Genomic DNA, 11,310 nt, shown 5'->3' with positions numbered 1-11,310 from the left:
ACCAGGTGGGGGATCAGATAAGGCATAACCTGGGAGAGGCTGCTCTGATATCCAGAGTGGAATCATGAAATTATACTCAGTTCAGCCTCTTCCATGAAGTCTGTGCCACATAGTCTAAAGGGAAAAAAGAGAAGCCAGACCAGCACTCTGTGATCATTTATGATTTCTCTGCAGACACTCTAGCATTATAAAAGTAGGTTTACCTTTATTGTCCATCTCAAACCTACTATGCACTTGGGTTGCACCGGAGAAGGATCCAGGTCTAAAAACAAAACCAAAATCTCCTTATTCTGGCCTTGTTGCCTAGCATTCCTTTAAACAGGGAACAAAGTCTTTCATCACACAATCAGAGCAAAGGCCTGATATGCTAATTTGATTGAATATAACAGAATGGTATGAATCTGTTTCAAAGTGCAAATGGTGATTCAGAACTGATCACATAGTGATGTCAAGGGCCCGGGGACAGAAAGAGTGGCATACACGCATTTTAAAATCAGGTATCGGTCCTTGGGACTCCCAATTAACAGGGAAAAGGAGTTAGCTCCAACACTGCCAGGCCCCCCACTCCCCTCAACTTCCTCAGCTCCAGGGGCCGCTGGGTCTACTTCAGGCACCCAGTGTGTGGTTGTGAACAAATGCGGAGTTGTAATCCCTGCTAGATATGAAAGCTAATTTGGTCCACTTTAACTTCCATTTCCAGATTTTTTTTTCTGGTTACTTTAAATACCATTTGTCTCCCATAGCTGGACCACGGGAAACAGGGGAAGTAACGTGTCTTTCTTTAGTATCTGACCTTCTTAACTAGCTTTGGGAGCAAAGAGAGAGAGAACGATTCTATGGAGCAGAGTTTTCTCAAAGCATGGTCTACACAGAATCAAGGGTGAGGGTCAGAATCTGTACTTTGAATAAGTATTCTCCATGACTCATGCACACTGAGGTTCAAGAAGCCCTGGTATAGAAAGAACCCAGGCTGGGTACAAGGAGCAAGGGTGAAGTGGATGTCAGGCTTCAGGGAGGAAAATTAGAAGTAGGGGATATGGGAGGCTGGTAAATCCCTTCCTTTGAGAGACCAGGGCTGTTTCTTCTCTGGCTTGCAAGGCTATGGATAGCCCCAGAACCACAAAGCTGGGCAATGATTGGCCACTCTTCATATTTTCCAGGGTCACTGAGACTCATCACCCCAAGCACACACACCCTTGCCCCAGCCACCCCCAAACACAGGTTCTGGCCACTGGACACAAGGGCACCAAGGGACCCCAGCCTTACATTTCCTCACAGGCCAGATAGAGTTGAGCTGTGTAGTCCCTTCAAAGTTCTAGCCTTTCTGGGCTGCTCCTCAATTCTCTGCTCTCCTGCTTCATAAGCTGTTGCTAAAAGATGTTAGCTACACTGCACAAAGTGGAGGATACAACAGAAAAACACTGAGTGAGAGACTGTCTCAGGCCCTTTATAGACCCTTGGAGGTCATGACCACTTTTACTATTAAACATCCCCTACCTCACCCGTCTCCAAAATACACATGTATCATGTCAATCAACCTAAAAGAGGCCCTCATCCTATGTCAAATATAATGTCTTTGATGTTAAAAAAGTAAGGAAAATGGTTGTTATAATTCTGAATTTTAAAATATATTCATTTTGTTCTTATAATTCAAACTTTATTACATTTACATGAAACTATTAAAGAGTTGAATTGCAGCTTACAAGTTGGCTGAGTTGACGTTTTGTAGGCATTTAATGAAAAATTTGTGAACTTTGATTTTCCAATTTTATATTTTGGAACCAAAACTTTTTTCCCACATTGCAAACTTTTTTTTTTTCCCAGTTTGGCAGGGAGAGATCCTTGGCTGTAGAAATGTTCAGATGTTGGACTGATGCAGTGACAACCTGCGAGTCCCTTTTTCCCTCTTTCCACCTTCTAGTCTCCCTCCAGCGCCTTCTCTTGGCAGAACCTAACCAGAAATCAGCCGACAAGGGAGTCTGGGAACCATTGTCCTGTGGTAAGTCACTATGATGCAATGTTTGCCTCCATGATAGGCAGCCTATTCCAGAGGCCACAGATCAGGAAAGCTCAGACCAAATTATGATGATCAAACCACAAGGGTTATGGAATATATTTGAAGCATTGAGCCAGAACCAAGGGGACAGATTTACGGGAGGTTGATACACTTGGGAATGCAAGCAGGGCAAAAGTCCTGCGCAGTCTCACAGCCTCAATCATGTGTTTCGCTCTGCAGTGGTATAGTTATGAGGACCAGAATGAGATCGAGTAAGGGGATCAGCGTGAGGAAGATGCTTGGAACCAAGGTATACCCATTCTATTGAGAGATGTTTAAGGGCAAGTAGGCTTGGCCACAGGTCTTTGTCAGTGTTCTGGGAATCTATCCTTTTTGCCAGCATTTCTTGGGTAGAGCTTATGGGGGGCCAGAAGGTGCCACCAGTAGGTAGTCAATTTAGGGATGATACGGACACAAACCCCAAGGTGGCATAATCTATGCCTCATGGCTTATGATTTGTTTTTTTCTATCCTTTTCTGCCTGTAAGTAGCACTCTTGTTTGTTCCATCCTTTTGTAGTCTATCCCATTTATTCTGTTTTACATGTCTTGCAGGTTGCTAACTTACTATAGATTGAGAATCCCAAGTCTGAGATTTGAAATACTCCAAATTCTGAAACTTTTTCAGCACTGACATGACACTCAAAGGAAATGCTCATTGAGGCATTTTGGATTCCAGATTTCTGGAATGGGGTTCAACATATAAATGTAACGCAAGTATTCCAAAATCCAAAAAGCATCCCAGATAAGGAATACTCATCCTGTATTTTTAGCACATCTTCTGAATTCTGCCTATGTCTCACAAATGACTTGCTTACTTTGTATCTGTAGTTAAAGCATCTGATGAGTTTCACCCACCTGCTTTTCTTGTCCTCTGTATGAAACTGAATATTCTCACATAATAGAGTAAACACACATTATAGCCAGTATCATAGAGAAAAGTACAGAGGAGTGAGGTTGGGGTTGAGGGAGACAAAATAAATAACTAGCAGAAATCCAGTTTTATGTAGTTTTCATACAGATAACCATTTTCCTAGTTGCATTTACTGAGTAGTCTCTTCCTTCCCTGCTGATCTGACATGCTATTTCTGTCATGTGTCCACATTTCATACATGTGTGGGTCTGGCTCTAGGCTTTCTAGCATTGGTCACTATGGACACCCCAGTGCCTTCTCCATTGCCTTATTTACTGTAGCATTGAATAAGTTCAGATATCTGTAATGCAAGTTTTCCTCTCCCAAATTGTCTTCAGAAATGCCCTGACTATTCTTGGCTCTTTGTTCTTCCAAATAATAATAATATATAATTTTATAAATGCTTATCAGATTTCTTCCAAAGCAGCAATACAGATTTTGATCAAAATTGCTCCATAGATTAACCTGTGGAGAACAGAGTCTTTCCTTCAGAGAACTTGGTGTATATCTCCATTGTTTGAGTCTTCATTAAAGTTTATAATTTTCCTTGTGATGGTTTTAATTCATTTATTGTTGTTAAATGATAAATTCATTTAATTCATTGTTAGATTTATTCCTAGGTAATTTATGTCCTCTAAGACTATGGCAAATACTATCTTCTTTTAATTATTTTGTTTCTGGTGTATGAAATTATAATTTATTGTTTATATTAATCTTTTATTGAGCTACCTTATTAAATTCTCTTATTATATTGAAGTATTTATAGATTCTTTTGGGTTTTATATGTAAATGATCATATCATAAACAAATAGTGATGATTTTATGTTTCCTTCCCAATGCTTCTGCGATCGATTTGTTTTACTTAAGTTAATATACTGGCAAGAACATCTAAGGCTAAAAAGGAGTGGTGATCATGCACATTCTCGCCTCATTCCAGATTTTGAAACATAAACTTCTAATATTTCCACATTTGCTTAATTTTTAAATGTACTTTTTATTTATTTACCTATCATTTTAAAATTATTATTTTATCTTAGAGACCGGGTCTCGCTATATTATCCGGGTTGGTCTCGAACTCCTGGCCTCATGTGATCCTCCCACCTTGGCTTCCCAAAGTGCTGGTATTACAGGAATGAGTTGCTGCAATCGGCCTATATGTGCCTTTTGTCATGTTAAGTTTATTCTCTTCTATTCCTAATTTACTAAAAGATTTTTTCTTTAGTAATGAACTAATGATTTTTTTCAAATGCCTTATCTATACCTATTAAAATTACATATGGTTTTTCTCTTTTAATATGGTAGTATGATAAATTACATTTAAAGATTTTCTAACATTAAATCAACTTTGCATACTTGAGTTACACCCAACTTTGTCAGTTTATTATCTTTTTTATACACTGTAGAATTTAATTTGCTAATACAATCTTCTATTTATGATTTTTGCTTATATAGTCATAAATGAAACAGCCCTATAATTTTTCCTTTTCTTTTCATCATTGTTTGGTTTTGGTATTGGGGTTACGGAATCCATATAAAATGAGTTGGAGAGTATTTCCCTGTTTTTCTATTCTCAGGAAAAGTTTTTTATAAGATTAGGGTGATCACTTCCTTTTAAAATTTGTGGGAACTTGCCTGTAAAATCATTTGGGCCTGGTATTTAATGTGGGATTATTTAACAATACTGCTTGTATTTTTGTAATTGTTGAATTCTCAGATTTTAAAAAATTTCTTCTTAAGTTTTGTTATTTTCCTAGGAAACTGAGTATTTATCAAACCTTTCAAATTGTTGTTGATAAAATTCCTATTTGCTTGTTAATCTGTACTTTACCTAGAGTGTGTTTCCTTTTTAATTTGTACTGTTACTTGTTTGTGAATAATTTGTCTTAATTTGTTACAGATATTTAAATTACAAAAGTTTTCAAATTACTTACACGTATGTATACATATGTTAAATATACTTCTATGTTACTTCCAATGGGTCGGAGGTGATTCTTACATTGTGAGCAGGTGCTCTTCTCTTGCCCTTGAGCAGGTGGGGCTGTTTCTTAGAAGGGAGTGAACTTGGACTGATCAACCAGTGCACGGCACCCAAGATAATACATTGGTGTGTTTCACAGGCCCCTTGGCATGTCAGCAAAAGCAGAAATGGAACGATGTTTAGAACAGAGCTGTAAAATGCAATGCCTTGTGTCCCCCTCCCCTCCAAGCATCATTCGAGGGCTGCCGGCCCAGTTTTGCCCCCTAAGGGACAAGCTTGTGAGTGAGTGAGAAAGATGTGTTGTGTCAGCTAGACTACGACTACTACAGAATTCACAGCTTTTCTGTCATTGCTACAGCTATGGAGACCTAGTGACCTGAAGCCGAGAGCAGTGGCTCACACCTATAATCCCAGCACGCTGGGAGGCCAAGATGGCTGGATTACCCGAGGTCAGGAATTCAAAACCAGCCTGGCCAACATGGCAAAACCTCGTCTCTGGTAAAAATTACAAAACTTAGCTGGGTGTGGTGGTACGTGCCTGTAGTTCCAGCTACTTGGGAGGCTGAGGCAGGAGAATCGCTTGAACCCAGGAGGTGGAGGTTGCAGTGAGCTGAGGTCACGCCTCTCCACTCCAGCCTGGGTGACAAAGTGAGACTGTCTCAAAAACAAACAAACAAACAAACAAACAAACAAACAAACAAAAAAAACCTGGTGATCTGACATATAAGTGGGGAGAAAAACCATGTCACAGTATGATGCTATTTTGTTGTAGCAGAGGTAAAAATTCAGTGTCGGTGGCAATACATGTCTCATATACACACATAATGATTTGTCTCAGTGTTGGAATTGTGGGCAATTTTCACTTTCGTTCTCATTCCAGTATGCAACACTTTTATTTTTCACAATAAACGTGCTACTTTTATAAACAAAAATACATAAAGCTATTGTACTGTGAAAAGGAAAAGATGTGGCAATTATGCATGACTGTAGTTCATTTCTTTGGATTTGTCAGGTCCTGGGTTGTCCACAGGAGCTGTCAGGTGACAGTGGAAACAGCTTGGCCAAAGGGCTAATATGTCAGTGATAAGGGCGACTTGAGTAAAGATTCCTTACACCCTGGGAAGCAGCTCTCTGAGAACAGGTCAGAAACCCATTGTTTGTGGATTTGTGTCTATAATTCTGGTATTGTCTCTGCTCATTTCCCTCTGTAGTGTCTAGGCTTTCAATCAATCTTCCTGATGGTGAAGCCTAACTCAACATTGCTCATGAATATGACCGACAGCATTTATGCTTCCATTAAAGCCAGATATCAAAGGGGGTTCAGGTTACCCTGGGGGTGAGGGTGTCATTGATTCAAGAAAACTCCGTAATGAAGGATTTATTCAGGAAAACAAAAATAGAACTACTTTGCAAAATGTCCTTCCCCACTTGGAAATTCTCTTTCTGGTGCTACCTAAAGGTAGGTATAGGAAAACAATTTTTCTCACTAAAGTGTCCAGAAATCTGCCTCAAGGGGCTGGTTCTTCCTGAACCCAATATTGCATCAGTTCATGGCCCAACAGGCTGTGAAAGCCGGGGACTTAACAGCCTTTGTCTCTGTAAACCCAAATAGAGAGCTTTAATGGCATACATCTTATGGAAGCCAAAGCAAAGAGGATGGCTATTTTTAACTTGAGGCAGGAAAATGTGACTGGAAAGGAAACATCTGTCCCAAACTATTCTCTTGAGCTTTATATAGAGGTCCCATCTATCATGAAACCATCAAAAATAAAATAAGGTGTTTGGTCCTGGCCTGGCTCTGAAAGAAAAGGGAAAGCTTCCTTACTTCACATTTCTCCTGCTTCTTGCCTTTTGAGTTGGGCCTATGGCCTGGAAGAGACCACCTCAGAGGCAGTGCATGGGGGGATGGCTCAAGGACAACCTAATTCCTGTGAATTTTGTGGACTCCTCCTAGTTTAACATCTTCAACCAAAATGGCCCCACCCTTTAAGGTTCAGATTTTGCAGAATCCCCAGCCAGGAGTCACCAGAGGTCTAGTACTAGGAGAGTAAGACCTTCTAAGGTCTTAGTGCTAAGGTCTCAATTTGGAAATAAGGTCTTGGGACCTTAGAAGGTCTTACACTCCTAGCACCAGACCTTTGGTGAGTCCTGACTGGGGAGTCTACAAAATTTCCTTAGCGGTTCTGTCTGTTGGTCCTTAAGCAGAGAAGCCATTCTTTCTTCCTTCTTCCATGGGCAGCAAGAAAGTTCCTTATTTTTCAAAGACACGCCAGTCTCCTGTGTGTCTGGCTGAGGGGACAAAGGGGCAAGGGTGAGGCTGCCAAGTGTCAGAGATGTTTTGCCTCAGTAGAAGCATTATACATCATTCCTGGGCACACAGAGCAAGGTCAAGTTCACCCATCAGAGCCTCAGGATGAATTAAGTGTTGAAGGAGGTAGAGTTGCAGCAGATGGTGCTCAAGTTGTGCACTGCACAAATCCAGGAGCTCCATATGGAATGGAATCTATGTCTATTCACATACACAGGAGATGGAAAAGAGGAGAAGCAAGACAGTGTGTTGTTGGCTCAGGGGTTCTCAGTCTTTGTCTTGGAGAATTGATCAGAATATTCATGGTGTAGTTCTGTGTTCTTTTTCTCATTTTCTCTTCCTCTTTTCTTTTATTTGATTTTTTTTCTCTTTCCTGTTTTCAGTCAAAGATTGGGCCAGGAGAAGAACACTTTACTTTTTGTTTTCCAAATTGAGTAGAGAGTTGCCAGGAGAAATGACAAGGAAAGAATAAGAGTAAAAGAGCATGCAGGGATCCACTCCCTCCCTCTCCGGGTGCTCTCTGCAGAGCAGTGTCTGAGCAGCAGGGCTTGGAGGGTGAGAAACAGGGTTGCCAAATTGCATAAGTCTCTAAAAAGATCCATATGTCTGGGCTGCACCAAGCCTCTGAGCTCAGGGAGGGGGCCAATAACATCATCTGCTGGATGGGAGTGCAGTTCCCTTCCTCTGGGGAGGATTAGATGTCAGCTTGAATAGATGCTGTTAGGCTTTTGATGACCCAGATTGGGAATTCGGGGTGCCAGTGTTTGGGGTAGGGAGGAAAGAAGAGGAGCATAGAGCAGAGCAAATAGGAAAGATGAAGTTTGTAAGCTAGAGTCTGTGAAACATTGAGTAGGAAGGGAGTTAGAAACCCTGGGACATTAAGTTTTCTTTGAAATTTTTTCCCATGCCAGGACATTTTTGGGGAGCCACTGTGCAGATGAATGCCAAACCATTTGCCCACTTCATGGGAAGTCTAGACTCTGTATTCCCACAATTAACTCCCTATAGACAAGGGAGAGCTCACTGTCTTCCCCATCACTTCTTTAAGCTCTAAACTGTAGCTTCCTCTAGGGTAGAGGGTAGCAGATGGTGTACAGCTGTGGGACACATCTGGTCTTGAGGGGATCAGAGGAAGACACAGAGGCCAGTTGAAATCCCAGTGGTTACCCTGGAGGCCTGTCTACAAAGATCAGGGGTGGTACCCCTGACATCTACCCAGATCCCATCTTGGGCAGACTTCACATTTTTCCTTAGTCCCCCATGCCTCCTCTCTACTCCAGCTTTAACTGGATTACAGGGAGATGATTTTGTGAGAGTGGCCAGGCAGCTGCTTCCCAGATGTGTGCATTCTGTAGAAATGGTCATATCCAAACTGGAGAGCTTTGGGAGGATTGGTTGGGGACATTTGGGACAGGGCCTCCGAGGTTCCTCTGAGGATGTATTAACCTATGGAGAACAGGCCCCGCAACCAGCTGAAGACCCCAGGGTAAAGGATTGGGGCTAGAGAGGGATTGGGAAGGTCCTGGAATGTTCTCAGCTCTCCTTTCCAAAACTCTGTGTCCAAACATATGACTTTACTACATTTGCCAGATGACCTGACTCATTTAGCGTGTGTGTGTGTATTTTCTCAACAAATAGAAAATTATCTTCTCTAGGAAGGTCTTGAACCTACCACTTCTCACCTGGAATGTCACTGGTATCTACTCTGGTCTCCCTAGCACCATTCTTGAGTTGCTCCTGTCCATTCTTCACACAGCAGGTAGAGAAAAGTACAGTTGGCCCTCCGTTTCTCTGAGTTCTGCATTTGTGGATTCAAAAATATTCCCCCCAATATTGCATCTGTATTGAAGATGTGCATACTTTTTTCTTGTTATTATTCCCAAAAAAATATATCATATCTATTTACATAGCATTTGTATTGCATTAGGTATTATAAGTAATCTAGAGATGATTTATTTTTATTTATTTATTTATTTATTTTTTGATACGGAGTCTCGCTCTGTCGCCCGGGCTGGAGTGCAGTGGCCGGATCTCAGCTCACTGCAAGCTCCGCCTCCCGGGTTTATGCCATTCTCCTGCCTCAGCCTCCGAGTAGCTGGGACTACAGGTGCCCGCCACCTCGCCCAGCTAGTTTTTTGTATTTTTTTTTAGTAGAGACGGGGTTTCACTGTGTTAGCCAGGATGGTCTCGATCTCCTGACCTCGTGATCTGCCCGTCTCGGCCTCCCAAAGTGCTGGGATTACAGGCTTGAGCCACCGCGCCCGGCCCAATGATTTAAAGTATCCAGGAGGAGATGCATAGGTTATATACAAACACTATGCCATTTTATATCAGGGACTTGAGCCTTTGCAGATTTTGTTACCCACAGTTGGGGGAGGGAATCTTGGAGCCAATCCCTTGTATTTAAAATGAAAACTGGACCATCTCATTCACCTGCTGAAAGCCCTTCAGTAACTTCCTTTTCTTTGAAAATAAAATTGAAAACTTTTCTCTTCTCAGCCTCCATAAGACCTAAGGGGGCTGGACTCCAACCTGCTTCTCCCACCTCATCTGGTAGACCCTCCCCCTTGCTCCAGCTCCTAAAACTCCCCAAGCTCTTTTCCAACCTCAAGACTTTATTTACTCAAGCTGTTCCTTTGCCAAATTGCTTCTCTCCCCTGCTCACTTTCTGCAAAGTGGCTCCCCTTCCTCTTCTGGTCTTCCCTAACCACCCAATTGAAAATAAGCACTTCACCATTCCCTTTATTCCCTCTCATAGTATTTTCTTTTAGAAACTCATCATCGTCCTTATCACATTTTACAGTGACATTCACTTGTTTATTGCTTGTCTTCCCCATTTGATTGTAGGCAACATGAGGGTAGAAATCAGGTGTATTTTGTGCTCTGGTGCAGTGTACACCAAAAATAGACTTTCAACATTTATTAAATGAATGAATAAAGTGTATCTTTATTTTCTTTTGAGTATTCTCCACTCTATTGCTTCCTAAATATGTATTTTACTTCACACATCAGCAAAAAAAAGTTTTAATGTTAGGGACTGATCTAGGATTGTCATATACTATTAGAGTCATTTCATAAAGCAAGGTCTTTTTTGCAACCTCAAGATAAGAGGAGCAAAATGCAGAAAAGTAAAATCCTTTCCATGAAAGCACAGTTGGTAATATGACACAAGTGGTCTTCGTTTTATGAGGACCTGCAAAGATGTTGGCACAAATAGCGCCTGTCTGCTGATTGACATTTGGAAACCTTAGCCCAAACTTACAGCTTGTACACACTATGACCCCACCTGGCCCTGGTAGAGTTCTTAGTAGAGTTCTTCATGACTCTGAATGTCTGTGTGGCCCTGGACAAATCATTTTCCCTCTATGGGGCTCAGTCCTGACCTATCAGGATGCTAGGTTTCTAAGAAGAAAGTGAGGTGGTGGCTGAGGCCCCGCTCAGCTCTAAATATACCCACAAACTGTAATATAAAAGGGAGGCAGAGCTGTGCTTTCTACTGAGGGGACTACGGGTGACCCATGTCTGAGCCATGCACTGCTGCTGGTTGCAGGGAGTAGGGTGGTCATTTCTTTGTGTGAGGGGCAGCCAAAGGAGAGAGGGGAAGCAGCCAGAGTGGGTGGCCAGTTCCTGTCTCTGACCCTCGGGGCAGTGCCTGCAGCTCCTGCCAGGCTCCCACACCTCGGCTAAGAATAGCTCAGCTCTTTCCTGCTGGCCTGCAGTCCTCCGGAGCCCAGAGGAAAGAGAACTGGACTGCCTAACCTCAGGCTAGGCTGTCCCTTCCGGCGATTCTCTCCTCCGCTCTGGGGACAAAGGGCTGCCAGGGATTTCAGCTCTAGCCTCTGACGTTCCCATCTAATAATAGTGCTGTGGGATACAGGGCAGGGTGGTATTCAGGCCACCCTCTAAGGGTTAGCAAGATGGAGGCCTTCAAACTGAAATCAAACGGTTCGCAGTGCTAAGAGGAAGAGTGCCTAGGGAAGAGAAAGTCATCAGGGACTTCAAGGTAAGCTGAGGTCAGAGGAGGCAGCATCAGACTGAGGCTCAGAGTGAAAAGGAG

Source organism: Rhinopithecus bieti, unplaced genomic scaffold, assembly GCF_001698545.2.
Source record: "Rhinopithecus bieti isolate Rb0 unplaced genomic scaffold, ASM169854v2 scaffold_15813, whole genome shotgun sequence".
Classification (NCBI taxonomy): Eukaryota; Metazoa; Chordata; class Mammalia; order Primates; family Cercopithecidae; genus Rhinopithecus; species Rhinopithecus bieti.
Note: the sequence above shows the minus strand (reverse complement) of the source record.